This window comes from Salvelinus fontinalis, unplaced genomic scaffold (genome assembly GCF_029448725.1).
Source record: "Salvelinus fontinalis isolate EN_2023a unplaced genomic scaffold, ASM2944872v1 scaffold_0150, whole genome shotgun sequence".
Lineage (NCBI taxonomy): Eukaryota > Metazoa > Chordata > Actinopteri > Salmoniformes > Salmonidae > Salvelinus > Salvelinus fontinalis.
This window is the reverse complement of record NW_026600359.1, coordinates 119,259-136,040: the sequence shown is the minus strand read 5'-3', so window position 1 is coordinate 136,040 and position 16,782 is coordinate 119,259.

Genomic DNA, 16,782 nt, shown 5'->3' with positions numbered 1-16,782 from the left:
GCAGGCAAGTTAGTTGTTTCGACCAATCAGTGAGGACAGAGCAGGCAAGATAGTTGTTTAGACCAATCAGTGAGGACAGAACAGACAAGCTAGTTGTTTACATGCGTGATGGACAGACAAGTGTTGTCTCTGGCGCAAGATGTGAGTGAGATTTTGCAGGTGGGGAGAGACCCAGAGAGGGTTGAGGAAGAGGCTTGAAGCGCTGGGCATCTTGTTATGACATGCATTATCTGATTTAAGTCCACAGAATTATATCTAGGAGGAGCGGCTTCTATGGAGGAACTTTGAATGTCCTTTTTATCTATCTAGAGGACAGGCTTCTGCTTGCAGAGCGGCACCAGAATTAAAAACACGGCGTACCTTTTTGTAGTTAATAAATCTAACATGAGATCTCGTCCTTTAGTCTCCTTAACTAGCATTGGAAAGGGAATCCATTCTTCTTTGGCTAATTTAACAATCTCTCTCCTCAAAGCCCCGGGACGATGTTTGGGGGTGGGGGGTGCAGACATGTTGTTTTTTAACCCAGCTTTTGTGATTTAAAAAAAAACATTTTCGTTTTTTTACTGTTAAAGATTTTGTAAATACTTTTTTTTTTTAATCAGTTTTTTCAGGTTTAGCTGCAAACCAGTCAGCACCCTTACTTCTGGCGACTCTGTCTCTCCCTGTCTTCTGAATGAAGCTTGTACTGTTGCCTATGCTACAGCGCGGGAGAGCAGGTAGCCTATGCTACAGAGTGGGAGAGCAGGTAGCCTATGCTACAGAGCGGGAGAGTAGGTAGCCTATGCTACAGAGCGGGAGAGCAGGTAGCCTATGCTACAGAGCAGGAGAGCAGGTAGCCTATGCTACAGAGCGGGAGAGCAGGTAGCCTATGCTACAGAGCGGGAGAGCAGGTAGCCTATGCTACAGAGCGGGAGAGCAGGTAGCCTATGCTACAGAGCGGGAGAGCAGGTAGCCTATGCTACAGAGCGGGAGAGCAGGTAGCCTATGCTACAGAGCGGTAGAGCAGGTAGCCTATGCTTCAGAGCGGGAGAGCAGGTAGCCTATGCTTCAGAGCGGGAGAGCAGGTAGCCTATGCTACATAGCGGGAGAGCAGGTAGCCTATGCTACAGAGCGGGAGAGCAGGTAGCCTATGCTTCAGAGCGGGAGAGCAGGTAGCCTAAACACGCACAGGCACAGAGTTCCAGCTGTCAGGCAGACACAAATATGTTTCTGAGTGACAGAGGGAAGGTTTTTTGCACTAGTTGCGTTTTTTTGTGGAACAATAATGAAATGCCTGGAATGTAAAATTACATTATTAACCGGTTCCCATGCTTTTAAAAATAATGGTTCTGTTCCAGAACAGTATGGATCGCTTCCGTTCCAGGTTCTGGTTCTGTTCTTTGAAAAATATCATTATTTTCCGGTTTACTGTTCTGTTCCCTGAACCTTGCCCTGTACATTCATGAGGAACATTGTATTGTCATAGGTTTTCTGTTCTGTTCCCTGAACCTTGCCCTGTACATTCATGAGGAACATTGTATTGTCATAGGGTTTCTGTTCTGTTCCCTGAACCTTGCCCTGTACATTCATGAGGAACATTGTATTTTCACTATGCTAATCAACTCATTGTGTACAACACAGTCCTGAATGCAGTCTGCCAAGGTGATTCTAAAGAGCAGAGAAGTCACTATAGGTCTCACATAGACTTTCTGGTTTGGTGGCATATACCCAGAATGCATTGCTTGCAGAGCCAGGCTGGGGGAGGGGGACTATGGTGAGACGTACAGAGAGAGAGCTGACACTTTCATAACATACTGTAACCACCGTACCATCACTACTACTACAGTCTGCCGCCAGGCAGAACACAGAGAGGAAGAAGGCAGTCTGCTGCCAGGCAGAACACAGAGAGGAAGAAGGCAGTCTGCTTCCAGGCAGAACACAGAGAGGAAGAAGGCAGTCTGCTTCCAGGCAGAACACAGAGAGGAAGAAGGCAGTCTGCTTCCAGGCAGAACACAGAGAGGAAGAAGGCAGTCTGCTTCCAGGCAGAACACAGAGAGGAAGAAGGCAGTCTGCTGCCAGGCAGAACACAGAGAGGAAGAAGGCAGTCTGCTGCCAGGCAGAACACAGAGAGGAAGAAGGCAGTCTGCCACCAGGCAGAACACAGAGAGGGAGAAGGCAGTCTGCTGCCAGACAGAACACAGAGAGGAAGAAGGCAGTCTGCTGCCAGGCAGAACACAGAGAGGAAGAAGGCAGTCTGCTGCCAGGCAGAACACAGAGAGGAAGAAGGCAGTCTGCTGCCAGGCAGAACACAGAGAGGAAGAAGGCAGTCTGCTGCCAGGCAGAACACAGAGAGGAAGAAGGCAGTCTGCTGCCAGGCAGAACACAGAGAGGAAGAAACGAGGAAATATGGAGAATGTACAGAGAGGAAAAACCTTAGTCTCTTTACGTCTTTACCTGGCTGGGCTGTGATTCTGACCTGGCTGGGATGTGATTCTGACCTGGCTGGGCTGTGATTCTGATCTGGCTGGGATGTGATTCTAACCTGGCTGGGCTGTGATTCTGACCTGGCTGGGCTGTGATTCTGACCTGGCTGGGCTGTGATTCTGACCTGGCTGTGATGTGATTCTGACCTGGCTGGGATGTGATTCTGACCTGGCTGGGCTGTGATTCTGACCTGGCTGGGATGTGATTCTGACCTGGCTGGGCTGTGATTCTGACCTGGCTGGGCTGTGATTCTGATCTGGCTGGGATGTGATTCTAACCTGGCTGGGCTGTGATTCTGACCTGGCTGGGCTGTGATTCTGACCTGGCTGGGCTGTGATTCTGACCTGGCTGTGATGTGATTCTGACCTGGCTGGGATGTGATTCTGACCTGGCTGGGCTGTGATTCTGACCTGGCTGGGATGTGATTCTGACCTGGCTGGGCTGTGATTCTGACCTGGCTGGGCTGTGATTCTGACCTGGCTGGGCTGTGATTCTGGCCTGGCTGGGCTGTGATTCTGACCTGGCTGGGCTGTGATTCTGACCTGGCTGGGCTGTGATTCTGACCTGGCTGGGATGTGATTCTGACCTGGCTGGGCTGTGATTCTGACCTGGCTGGGCTGTGATTCTGACCTGGCTGGGCTGTGATTCTGGCCTGGCTGGGCTGTGATTCTGACCTGGCTGGGCTGTGATTCTGACCTGGCTGGGCTGTGATTCTGACCTGGCTGGGATGTGATTCTGACCTGGCTGGGCTGTGATTCTGACCTGGCTGGGCTGTGATTCTGACCTGGCTGGGCTGTGATTCTGACCTGGCTGGGCTGTGATTCTGATCTGGCTGGGCTGTGATTCTGACCTGGCTGGGCTGTGATTCTGACCTGGCTGGGTGGTGATTCTGACCTGGCTGGGCTGTGATTCTGACCTGGCTGGGTGGTGATTCTGACCTGGCTGGGCTGTGATTCTGACCTGGCTGGGCTGTGATTCTGACCTGGCTGGGCTGTGATTCTGACCTGGCTGGACTGTGATTCTGACCTGGCTGGGCTGTGATTCTGACCTGGCTGGGCTGTGATTCTGACCTGGCTGGGCTGTGATTCTGACCTGGCTGGGCTGTTTATTTGTCCCACGCTTCATCTTTTGTGATATCCATCCATCTCTGCGTAATCTTAATTTGACCGCCTCACATGCCAACTGAAAGGAGGAAGGAGTTAATCCCTGTTCTGTTGTTTACTTTGTTGTTTGTTTGTTTTTTACCTTTAATTGACCTTTATTTAACAGTAGACCAATTAAAGCCTACGGTAACTCTTGATGTGACAGGCTGTAGTAAACAGCGTTCAGGCGCCTCATGTTGTTGATCATATGTCGGGGATCCCCGAAACAAAGCCTCCGCCTGGGGGTGCAGCAGGTGGCCATCTGGGCCGGCCATCTGGGCCAATCAGCTCCGAATCAACAGGACCAGTTTGAGGGTAAGAGAGGGGGGGGGGGGACCCCTTGGACTGGAACTGATTACCATGTGAATTAGAGAATTGGGGTCTATGCCAAGAGGAGGTTGTTTGATTAGTGCCGGGCTAGCAGCGTGACAACACAGGATAACGGTCTGCTTATCGGTTAATGTTGATGTCAACAATCAGGAGATATTACGCAACAGAACTATCAGATAGCGCTGGGTTCTGGTCCAGCTGGGTTCTGGTCCAGTTGGGTTCTGGTCCAGCTGGGTTCTGGTCCAGTTGGGTTCTGGTCCAGTTGGGTTCTGGTCCAGTTGGGTTCTGGTCCAGTTGGGTTCTGGTCCAGCTGGGTTCTGGTCCAGCTGGGTTCAGGTCTGAGCAGCACCCAGAGAGATGGTATACATGGAAGTTATGTACTGTGATACAGCGCTGGGCTCTGGTCCAGCTGGGTTCTGGTCCAGTTGGGTTCTGGTCTGAGCAGCACCCAGAGAGATGGTATACATGGAATACCATATACTGTGATATAGCGCCGGGTTCTGGTCCAGTTGGGTTCAGGTCTGAGCAGCACCCAGAGAGATGGTATACATGGAAGTTATGTACTGTGATATAGCGCTGGGTTCTGGTCCAGCTGGGTTCTGGTCCAGTTGGGTTCAGGTCTGAGCAGCACCCAGAGAGATGGTATACATGGAAGTTATGTACTGTGATATAGCGCTGGGTTCTGGTCCAGCTGGGTTCTGGTCTAGTTGGGTTCAGGTCTGAGCAGCACCCAGAGAGACGGTATACATGGAAGTGATGTACTGTGATACATGGGAACTACAACATAATGGCATGTACATTATAAACATCCCAATACAGATCAATAGACTGGTATCATTTGGAAGGTTGAATACATTGGACTGAGGTGTATTAACAAGGGATTTTCCACCTCCGATTGTAATGGTTGTTTTACACTTATCAAAGTGGTTCCTTTCATCATTCAGACTTCATGGAATTATGTGTTATTATTATTATTTAGTATGTGTTTGTTTCCCTTCAGGCAGTTTCATCCTCAGAAATGAAATCTACATTTTGACACAGAATGACAGTCAGTCAGAGAGTTCAGCTGAAGGAATGAGATGTCTCAGTATGAAACTATGAGATGAGTGACAGTCAGTCAGAGAGTTCAGCTGAAGGAATGAGATGTCTCAGTATGAAACTATGAGATGAATGACAGAGTCAGTCAGAGAGTTCAGCTGAAGGAATGAGATGTCTCAGTATGAAACTATGAGATGAGTGACAGTCAGTCAGAGAGTTCAGCTGAAGGAATGAGATGTCTCAGTATGAAACTATGAGATGAATGACAGTCAGTCAGAGAGTTCAGCTGAAGGAATGAGATGTCTCAGTATGAAACTATGAGATGAGTGACAGTCAGTCAGAGAGTTCAGCTGAAGGAATGAGATGTCTCAGTATGAAACTATGAGATGAGGAATAGAACGTTAAAATCCAAAACGTTTTACCTTCTTTCTGTAACGTCGTAGTTTACACTGAAACGGATGACTTTCAAAGGTGAATAAATAAAAAACGTGATCCATTACTAATGGGACAGAGACAGAATAGAGACAGAATAGAGACAGAATAGAGACAGGACAGAGACAGAACAGAGACAGAACAGAGACAGAATAGAGACAGAATAGAGACAGCACAGAGACAGAATAGAGACATCACAGAGACAGGACAGAACAGAGACAGAACAGAGACAGCACAGAGACAGAATAGAGACAGAATAGAGACAGAATAGAGACAGCACAGAGACATCACAGAGACATCACAGAGACATCACAGAGACAGGACAGAACAGAGACAGAACAGAGACAGAACAGAGACAGAATAGAGACAGAATAGAGACAGCACAGAGACAGCACAGAGACAGCACAGAGACAGAATAGAGACAGCACAGAGACAGCACAGAGACAGCACAGAGACAGCACAGAGACAGCACAGAGACAGCACAGAGACAGCACAGAGACAGCACAGAGACAGGACAGCACAGAGACAGCACAGAGACAGCACAGAGACAGCACAGAGACAGAATAGAGACAGAATAGAGACAGAACAGAGACAGCACAGAGACAGAACAGAGACAGAATAGAGACAGAACAGAGACAGCACAGAGACAGAATAGAGACAGGACAGAATAGAGACAGAATAGAGACAGAATAGAGACAGAATAGAGACAGGACAGAGACAGAATAGAGACAGAACAGAGACAGAATAGAGACAGGACAGAATAGAGACAGAATAGAGACAGAATAGAGACAGAATAGAGACAGGACAGAGACAGAATAGAGACAGAACAGAGACAGAATAGAGACAGGACAGAATAGAGACAGAATAGAGACAGAATAGAGACAGAATAGAGACAGGACAGAGACAGAATAGAGACAGAACAAAGACAGAACAGAGACAGAATAGAGACAGCACAGAACAGAGACAGAACAGAGACAGAATAGAGACAGAATAGAGACAGCACAGAACAGAGACAGAACAGAGACAGCACAGAGACAGAATAGAGACAGCACAGAACAGAGACAGAACAGAGACAGAATAGAGACATAATAGAGACAGAACAAAGACAGAACAGAACAGAGACAGCACAGAGACAGAATAGAGACAGCACAGAGACAGAATAGAGACAGAATAGAGACAGAATAGAGACAGAATAGAGACAGAACAGAGACAGCACAGAGACAGAACAGAGACAGAATAGAGACAGAACAAAGACAGAACAGAGACAGAACAGAGACAGAATAGAGACAGGACAGAATAGAGACAGAATAGAGACAGAATAGAGACAGAATAGAGACAGAATAGAGACAGGACAGAGACAGAATAGAGACAGAACAAAGACAGAACAGAGACAGAACAGAGACAGAATAGAGACAGAATAGAGACAGCACAGAGACAGAACAGAGACAGAATAGAGACAGAACAGAGACAGCACAGAGACAGAATAGAGACAGAATAGAGACAGGACAGAATAGAGACAGAATAGAGACAGAACAAAGACAGAACAGAGACAGAATAGAGACAGCACAGAACAGAGACAGAACAGAGACAGAATAGAGACAGAATAGAGACAGAACAAAGACAGAACAGAGACAGAATAGAGACAGAACAAAGACAGGACAGAATAGAGACAGAACAGACACAGAACAGAGACAGGACAGAATAGAGACAGAACAGACACAGAATAGAGACAGGACAGAACAGAGACAGAACAGACACAGAACAGAGACAGGACAGAACAGAGACAGAACAGAGACAGAATAGAGACAGAATAGAGACAGAATAGAGACAGAATAGAGACAGAATAGAGACAGAATAGAGACAGAATAGAGACAGAATAGAGACAGAACAGAGACAGGACAGAATAGAGACAGGACAGAATAGAGACAGGACAGAATAGAGACAGGACAGAATAGAGACAGGACAGAATAGAGACAGGACAGAATAGAGACAGGACAGAATAGAGACAGAATAGAGACAGAATAGAGACAGAATAGAGACAGAATAGAGACAGAATAGAGACAGAATAAAGACAGAACAAAGACAGAACAGAGACAGAATAGAGACAGGACAGAATAGAGACAGGACAGAATAGAGACAGGACAGAATAGAGACAGAATAGAGACAGAATAGAGACAGAATAGAGACAGAACAGAGACAGAATAAAGACAGAAGGGAGACAGAATAGAGACAGTACAGAATAGAGACAGAATAAAGACAGAACAGAGACAGAACAGAGACAGAATAGAGACAGGACAGAATAGAGACAGGACAGAATAGAGACAGGACAGAATAGAGACAGAATAGACACAGAATAGACACAGAATAGAGACAGAATAGAGACAGAATAAAGACAGAATAGAGACAGAACAAAGACAGTACAGAATAGAGACAGAATAGAGACAGGACAGAACAGAGACAGAATAGAGACAGAATAGAGACAGGACAGAACAGAGACAGAACAGAGACAGAATAGAGACAGGACAGAACAGAGACAGAATAGAGACAGAATAGAGACAGAATAGAGACAGAATAGAGACAGAATAGAGACAGCACAGAGACAGAATAAAGACAGAATAGAGACAGGACAGAACAGAGACAGCACAGAGACAGCACAGAGACAGAACAGAGACAGGACAGAATAGAGACATCACAGAGACAGAACAGAGACAGGACAGAATAGAGACAGCACAGAGACAGCACAGAGACAGCACAGAGACAGCACAGAGACAGAATAGAGACAGCACAGAGACAGCACAGAGACAGCACAGAGACAGCACAGAGACAGCACAGAGACAGCACAGAGACAGCACAGCACAGAGACAGCACAGAGACAGCACAGAGACAGAATAGAGACAGAACAGAGACAGAACAGAGACAGCACAGAGACAGAACAGAGACAGAATAGAGACAGAACAGAGACAGCACAGAGACAGCACAGAGACAGAATAGAGACAGGACAGAATAGAGACAGAATAGAGACAGAATAGAGACAGAATAGAGACAGAATAGAGACAGGACAGAGACAGAATAGAGACAGAACAGAGACAGAATAGAGACAGGACAGAATAGAGACAGAATAGAGACAGAATAGAGACAGAATAGAGACAGGACAGAGACAGAACAGAACAGAGACAGCACAGAGACAGAATAGAGACAGAATAGAGACAGCACAGAGACAGAATAGAGACAGAATAGAGACAGAATAGAGACAGAATAGAGACAGAACAGAGACAGCACAGAGACAGAACAGAGACAGAATAGAGACAGAACAGAGACAGCACAGAGACAGCACAGAGACAGAATAGAGACAGGACAGAATAGAGACAGAATAGAGACAGAATAGAGACAGAATAGAGACAGGACAGAGACAGAATAGAGACAGAACAGAGACAGAATAGAGACAGGACAGAATAGAGACAGAATAGAGACAGAATAGAGACAGAATAGAGACAGGACAGAGACAGAATAGAGACAGAATAGAGACAGGACAGAGACAGAATAGAGACAGAACAAAGACAGAACAGAGACAGAATAGAGACAGCACAGAACAGAGACAGAACAGAGACAGAATAGAGACAGAATAGAGACAGCACAGAACAGAGACAGAACAGAGACAGCACAGAGACAGAATAGAGACAGCACAGAACAGAGACAGAACAGAGACAGAATAGAGACATAATAGAGACAGAACAAAGACAGAACAGAACAGAGACAGCACAGAGACAGAATAGAGACAGAATAGAGACAGCACAGAGACAGAATAGAGACAGAATAGAGACAGAATAGAGACAGAATAGAGACAGAACAGAGACAGCACAGAGACAGAACAGAGACAGAATAGAGACAGAACAAAGACAGAACAGAGACAGAACAGAGACAGAATAGAGACAGGACAGAATAGAGACAGAATAGAGACAGAATAGAGACAGAATAGAGACAGAATAGAGACAGGACAGAGACAGAATAGAGACAGAACAGAGACAGAATAGAGACAGAATAGAGACAGAATAGAGACAGCACAGAGACAGAACAGAGACAGAATAGAGACAGAACAGAGACAGCACAGAGACAGAATAGAGACAGAATAGAGACAGGACAGAATAGAGACAGAATAGAGACAGAACAAAGACAGAACAGAGACAGAATAGAGACAGCACAGAACAGAGACAGAACAGAGACAGAATAGAGACAGAATAGAGACAGAACAAAGACAGAACAGAGACAGAATAGAGACAGAACAAAGACAGGACAGAATAGAGACAGAACAGACACAGAACAGAGACAGGACAGAATAGAGACAGAACAGACACAGAATAGAGACAGGACAGAACAGAGACAGAACAGACACAGAACAGAGACAGGACAGAACAGAGACAGAATAGAGACAGAATAGAGACAGAATAGAGACAGAATAGAGACAGAATAGAGACAGAATAGAGACAGAATAGAGACAGGACAGAGACAGGACAGAATAGAGACAGGACAGAATAGAGACAGGACAGAATAGAGACAGGACAGAATAGAGACAGGACAGAATAGAGACAGGACAGAATAGAGACAGGACAGAATAGAGACAGAATAGAGACAGAATAGAGACAGAATAGAGACAGAATAGAGACAGAACAGACACAGAACAGAGACAGAACAGAGACAGAACAGAGACAGAATAGAGACAGAATAGAGACAGAACAAAGACAGAACAGAGACAGAATAGAGACAGGACAGAATAGAGACAGGACAGAATAGAGACAGGACAGAATAGAGACAGAATAGACACAGAATAGACACAGAATAGAGACAGAATAGAGACAGAATAAAGACAGAATAGAGACAGAACAAAGACAGTACAGAATAGAGACAGAATAGAGACAGGACAGAACAGAGACAGAATAGAGACAGAATAGAGACAGGACAGAACAGAGACAGAACAGAGACAGAATAGAGACAGGACAGAACAGAGACAGAATAGAGACAGAATAGAGACAGAACAGAGACAGAACAGAGACAGAATAGAGACAGAATAGAGACAGAATAGAGACAGCACAGAGACAGAATAAAGACAGAATAGAGACAGGACAGAACAGAGACAGCACAGAGACAGCACAGAGACAGAACAGAGACAGGACAGAATAGAGACATCACAGAGACAGAACAGAGACAGGACAGAATAGAGACAGCACAGAGACAGAACAGAGACAGAACAGAGACAGCACAGAGACAGAACAGAGACAGAACAGAGACAGAATAGAGACAGAACAGAGACAGAACAGAGACAGAATAGAGACAGAACAAAAACAGAACAGAGACAGAATAGAGACAGAACAAAGACAGAACAGAGACAGAATAGAGACAGAACAGAATAGAGACAGAAGAGACAGAATAGAGACAGAATAGAGACAGAATAGAGACAGAATAGAGACAGAATAGAGACAGAATAAAGACAGAATAGAGACAGAATAGAGACAGAACAAAGACAGAACAGAGACAGAATAGAGACAGGACAGAATAGAGACAGAATAGAGACAGAATAGAGACAGAATAGAGACAGAATAGAGACAGGACAGAATAGAGACAGGACAGAATAGAGACAGAATAGAGACAGAATAGAGACAGAATAGAGACAGAATAGAGACAGAACAGAGACAGAATAAAGACAGAATAAAGACAGAATAGAGACAGAACAGAATAGAGACAGGACAGAATAGAGACAGGACAGAATAGAGACAGAATAGAGACAGAATAGAGACAGAATAGAGACAGAATAAAGACAGAATAGAGACAGAATAAAGACAGAATAGAGACAGAATAGAGACAGAATAGAGACAGCACAGACACAGAACAGAGACAGAATAGAGACAGTCGTCCATTACAGTTAGTCACAGAGACAGTACCGAGTGATGCTACTCCTCAGCTTCCAGCCCCAGCCCTTTGTTGCAGCATCGGTATTTACCGTGACATATTGATGCCTGATCGCTGACATCACCTCAGGGTCGTGTTGTGTGACAAGGCTGTTGTTCCAGCCACCCCCCAGCAGCCCTGGTCCTCTGTGTTCCAGCCACCCCCCAGCAGCCCTGGTCCTCTGTGTTCCAGCCACCCCCCCAGCCCTGGTCCTCTGTGTTCCAGTCAGCGTCTTGGCAGCCTCTCCTTCCCCCTTAATCACTGCTCCTCCGGGGGGGCTGAGCCTCTCTGACGCTGGCCTCCTTAGAAAGAGCTTGGCATTTATCAGAGAGATGTCATTTCTGTAATTCATTGAGGGTCTCTCCGGGGGAGATGGAGTTGGCACAGGATGTGCCTGGACAGTTATTTTTTCTCTATCCGGCCGAAGCTTTGTGATACACCAGGCTGGCGACCCTGAATGGGGAACTCGACGTGGAAAAGGTCAGTCATTAAAACTAGATTTGATCTCAATGAGACTAAGCTGCAGAAATGAAGCATCACTGAGTAGTGGTTCAAAGGTCAGCAGATTCATGCTTTGGTACATTTACAGAAATATAATAAATATGTGTTTTACTTAAAAGGATTAGTAAATTAAAATAGTAAAAAATGAAGAAAAAACCTTGAATGAGTTGGTGTGTCCTTGTATTGTATGTAACAGGTGAAGTCGGAGGTTTACATACATCTCAACCAAATACATTTAAACTCAGTTTTTCACAATTCCTGACATTTAATCCTAGTAAAAAGTCCCTGTTTTAGGCCAGTTAGGATCACCACTTTATTTAAAGAATGTGAAAAGTCAGAATAATAGTAGAGAGAATTATTTATTTCAGCTTTTATTTCTTTCATCACATTCTCAGTGGGTCAGAAGTTTACATACACTCAATTAGTATTTGGTAGCATTGCCTTTAAATTGTTTAACTTGGGTCAAACGTTTCGGGTAGCCTTCCACAAGCTTCCCACAATAAGTTGGGTGAATTTTGGCCCATTCCTCCTGACAGAGCTGGTGTAACTGAGTCAGGTTTGTAGCCTCCTTGCTCGCACAGCCTTGTGCAGGTCTACAATTTTAGCCCTGATGTCCTTACACAGCTCTCTGGTCTTGGCCATTGTGGAGAGGTTGTAGTCTGTTTGATTGAGTGTGTGGACAGGTGTCGTTTATACAGGTAACGAGTTCAAACAGGTGCAGTTAATACAGGTAATGAGTGGAGAACAGGAGGGCTTCTTAAAGAAAAACTAACAGGTCTGTGAGAGCCGGAATTCTTACTGGTTGGTAGGTGATCAAATACTTATGTCATGCAATAAAATGCAAATTAATTACTTATAAATCATACAATGTGATTTTCTGGATTTTTGTTTTAGATTCCGTCTCTCACAGTTGAAGTGTACGTATGATAAAAATTACAGACCTCTACATGCTTTGTAAGTAGGAAAACCTGCAGAATGGGCAGTGTATCAAATACTTGTTCTCCCCACTGTATATGGCTGATAAATATGGCTGTGTTAAATACTGAGCTGATATATATGGCTGTGTTAAATACTGAGCTGATATATATGGTTGTTATAAATACTGAGCTGATATATATGGCTGTGATAAATACTGAGCTGATATATATGGCTGTGTTAAATACTGAGCTGATATATATGGCTGTGTTAAATACTGAGCTGATATATATGGCTGTGTTAAATACTGAGCTGATATATATGACTGATATATATACTGAGCTGATGTTTACAATTGGCTCATTCATCCCCCTCCTCTCCCCTGTAACTATTCCCCAGGTCGTTGCTGCAAATGAGAACGTGTTCTCAGTCAACTTACCTGGTAAAATAACGGTAAAATAAAATAAATAAATAAAATATATATGGCTGATATATATGGCTGTGCTGGCAATAATAATAGGGATAAGAAGAAGAAATGTTTTGCATTTAACAAAATTCACATAATTATTTATGTTAATTTGTGCCTGATATCTTTTATTTTAATTGGTCCGTTTCAATAAATGTGGTCAAGATGAGATGAAATCATTTGATTAGGAATGTTATGTAACTATGACTACCACGACAGTGCTCAGACGATGCTTTTACTGCAGAAAGAAAAGGGGGAGGGGTTTAAAGGGCTTCAGTCAATTTTTATAAAATGAAGCCAGGATCAAAAAATACCTACATGATATATACAATCCTCTCTTCTTCTCTCTGTGTTCGTATTGTTTTCCTGTCCTCTGAACTACATCATATATAATACAATCCTCTCTTCTTCTCTCTGTGTTCGTGTTGTTTTCCTGTCCTCTGAACTACATCGTATATAATACAATCCTCTCTTCTTCTCTCTGTGTTCGTATTGTTTTCCTGCCCTCTGAACTACATCATATATAATACAATCCTCTCTTCTTCTCTCTGTGTTCGTATTGTTTTCCTGTCCTCTGAACTACATCATATATAATACAATCCTCTCTTCTTCTCTGTGTTCGTATTGTTTTCCTGTCCTCTGAACTACATCGTATATAATACAATCCTCTCTTCTTCTCTCTGTGTTCGTATTGTTTTCCTGTCCTCTGAACTACATCATATATAATACAATCCTCTCTTCTTCTCTCTGTGTTCGTATTGTTTTCCTGTCCTGGCCTGTTGGTGGTTTTTAAGCTAATGGCTGCTTTAAATATAGATGCAATTAGTAAGAATGTGGTATTTAATCACTCTGCACCAATTAGAGTCTTATCAAGTAGCACGTTCTCCTCTTTATACACACACACACACACACACACACACACACACACAACTACTGACCAGGACCCTCTTAGGTACAACACTAGAGACGACCCATGAAGTGTGACCAGGACCCTCTTAGGTACAACACTAGAGACGACCCATGAAGTGTGACTGGAAACCCCTTTAATGTCATGACAACTACTGACCAGGACCCTCTTACGAACAACACTAGAGACGACCCATGAAGTGTGACCAGGACCCTCTTAGGTACAACACTAGAGACGACCCATGAAGTGTGACTGGAAACCCTTTAATGTTATGACAACTACTGACCAGGACCCTCTTAGGTACAACACTAGAGACGACCCATGAAGTGTGACTGGAAACCCTTTAATGTTATGACAACTACTGACCAGGACCCTCTTAGGTACAACACTAGAGACGACCCATGAAGTGTGACTGGAAACCCTTTAATGTTATGACAACTACTGGACCCTCTTAGGTACAACACTAGAGACGACCCATGAAGTGTGACTGGAAACCGCTTTAATGTCATGACAACTACTGACCAGGACCCTCTTAGGTACAACACTAGAGACGACCCATGAAGTGTGACTGGAAACCGCTTTAATGTCATGACAACTACTGACCAGGACCCTCTTAGGTACAACACTAGAGACGACCCATGAAGTGTGACTGGAAACCCTTTAATGTTATGACAACTACTGACCAGGACCCTCTTAGGTACAACACTAGAGACGACCCATGAAGTGTGACTGATAACTGACCAGGACCCTCTTAGGTACAACACTAGAGACGACCCATGAAGTGTGACCAGGACCCTCTTAGGTACAACACTAGAGACGACCCATGAAGTGTGACCAGGACCCTCTTAGGTACAACACTAGAGACGACCCATGAAGTGTGACTGATAACTGACCAGGACCCTCTTAGGTACAACACTAGAGACGACCCATGAAGTGTGACCAGGACCCTCTTAGGTACAACACTAGAGACGACCCATGAAGTGTGACCAGGACCCTCTTAGGTACAACACTAGAGACGACCCATGAAGTGTGACTGGAAACCCCTTTAATGTCATGACAACTCTTCCTCTTCATCACGTGGAAGGTCACGTTGTACAACAGTGGAACACAGTAAGTACTGAACAGCTGTCCTCTCACACAGATCCAGGCTCAGAGGTATAATTCACCATATTGGGATTGCACAGTAATCTGATGCAGTGATTGGAGGTTAGTTTGGGTCCTCAGAACATTCTGATGCAGTGATTGGACATTAGTTTGGGTCCTTGTAGTCCTCAGAACAATCTGATGCAGTGATTGGAGGTTAGTTTGGGTCCTCAGAACAATCTGATGCAGTGATTGGAGGTTAGTTTTGGTCCTTGTAGTCCTCAGAACAATCTGATGCAGTGATTGGAGGTTAGTTTGGGTCCTCAGAACAATCTGATGCAGTGATTGGAGGTTAGTTTTGGTCCTTGTAGTCCTCAGAACAATCTGATGCAGTGATTGGAGGTTAGTTTGGGTCCTCAGAACAATCTGATGCAGTGATTGGAGGTTAGTTTGGGTCCTCAGAACATTCTGATGCAGTGATTGGAGGTTAGTTTGGGTCCTCAGAACATTCTGATGCAGTGATTGGAGGTTAGTTTGGGTCCTCAGAACATTCTGATGCAGTGATTGGAGGTTAGTTTGGGTCCTCAGAACATTCTGATGCAGTGATTGGAGGTTAGTTTGGGTCCTCAGAACATTCTGATGCAGTGATTGGAGGTTAGTTTTGGTCCTTGTAGTCCTCAGAACAATCTGATGCAGTGATTGGAGGTTAGTTTTGGTCCTTGTAGTCCTCAGAACAATCTGATGCAGTGATTGGAGGTTAGTTTTGGTCCTTGTAGTCCTCAGAACAATCTGATGCAGTGATTGGAGGTTAGTTTTGGTCCTTGTAGTCCTCAGAACAATCTGATGCAGTGATTGGAGGTTAGTTTTGGTCCTTGTAGTCCTCAGAACAATCTGATGCAGTGATTGGAGGTTAGTTTTGGTCCTTGTAGTCCTCAGAACAATCTGATGCAGTGATTGGAGGTTAGTTTTGGTCCTTGTAGTCCTCAGAACAATCTGATGCAGTGATTGGAGGTTAGTTTTGGTCCTTGTAGTCCTCAGAACAATCTGATGCAGTGATTGGAGGTTAGTTTTGGTCCTCAGAACAATCTGATGCAGTGATTGGAGGTTAGTTTTGGTTCTTGTAGTCCTCAGAACAATCTGATGCAGTGATTGGAGGGTAATTTCTCCAGCCGTAGCATCTATTGTTCTTCAACAGTTACAGTAAAATGTTACTAAATCATCAACAATCATATCAGACTTCTAACGTCTGGTTTTCACGTTGGTTAAAACTGCCCCAAAATGTTAACATTTCAAAAGGTTCCTAAATTAAATCAATACAAGAGAAAAACAATTGAAGGGGATATAAAACAAGGGAGTTTAGGCTGTACCAAATTACATACAAACAGTTTTAGTGCACATTTTAGTGGAGCCTTTACATGCTATATGCTTGTTAAAACTATAACGTTGAAATATAACAACAATATATTGAAATATAACAATACATTGAAATATAACAACAATATATTGAAATATAACAACAATATATTGAAATATAACAACAATATATTGAAATATAACAACAATAC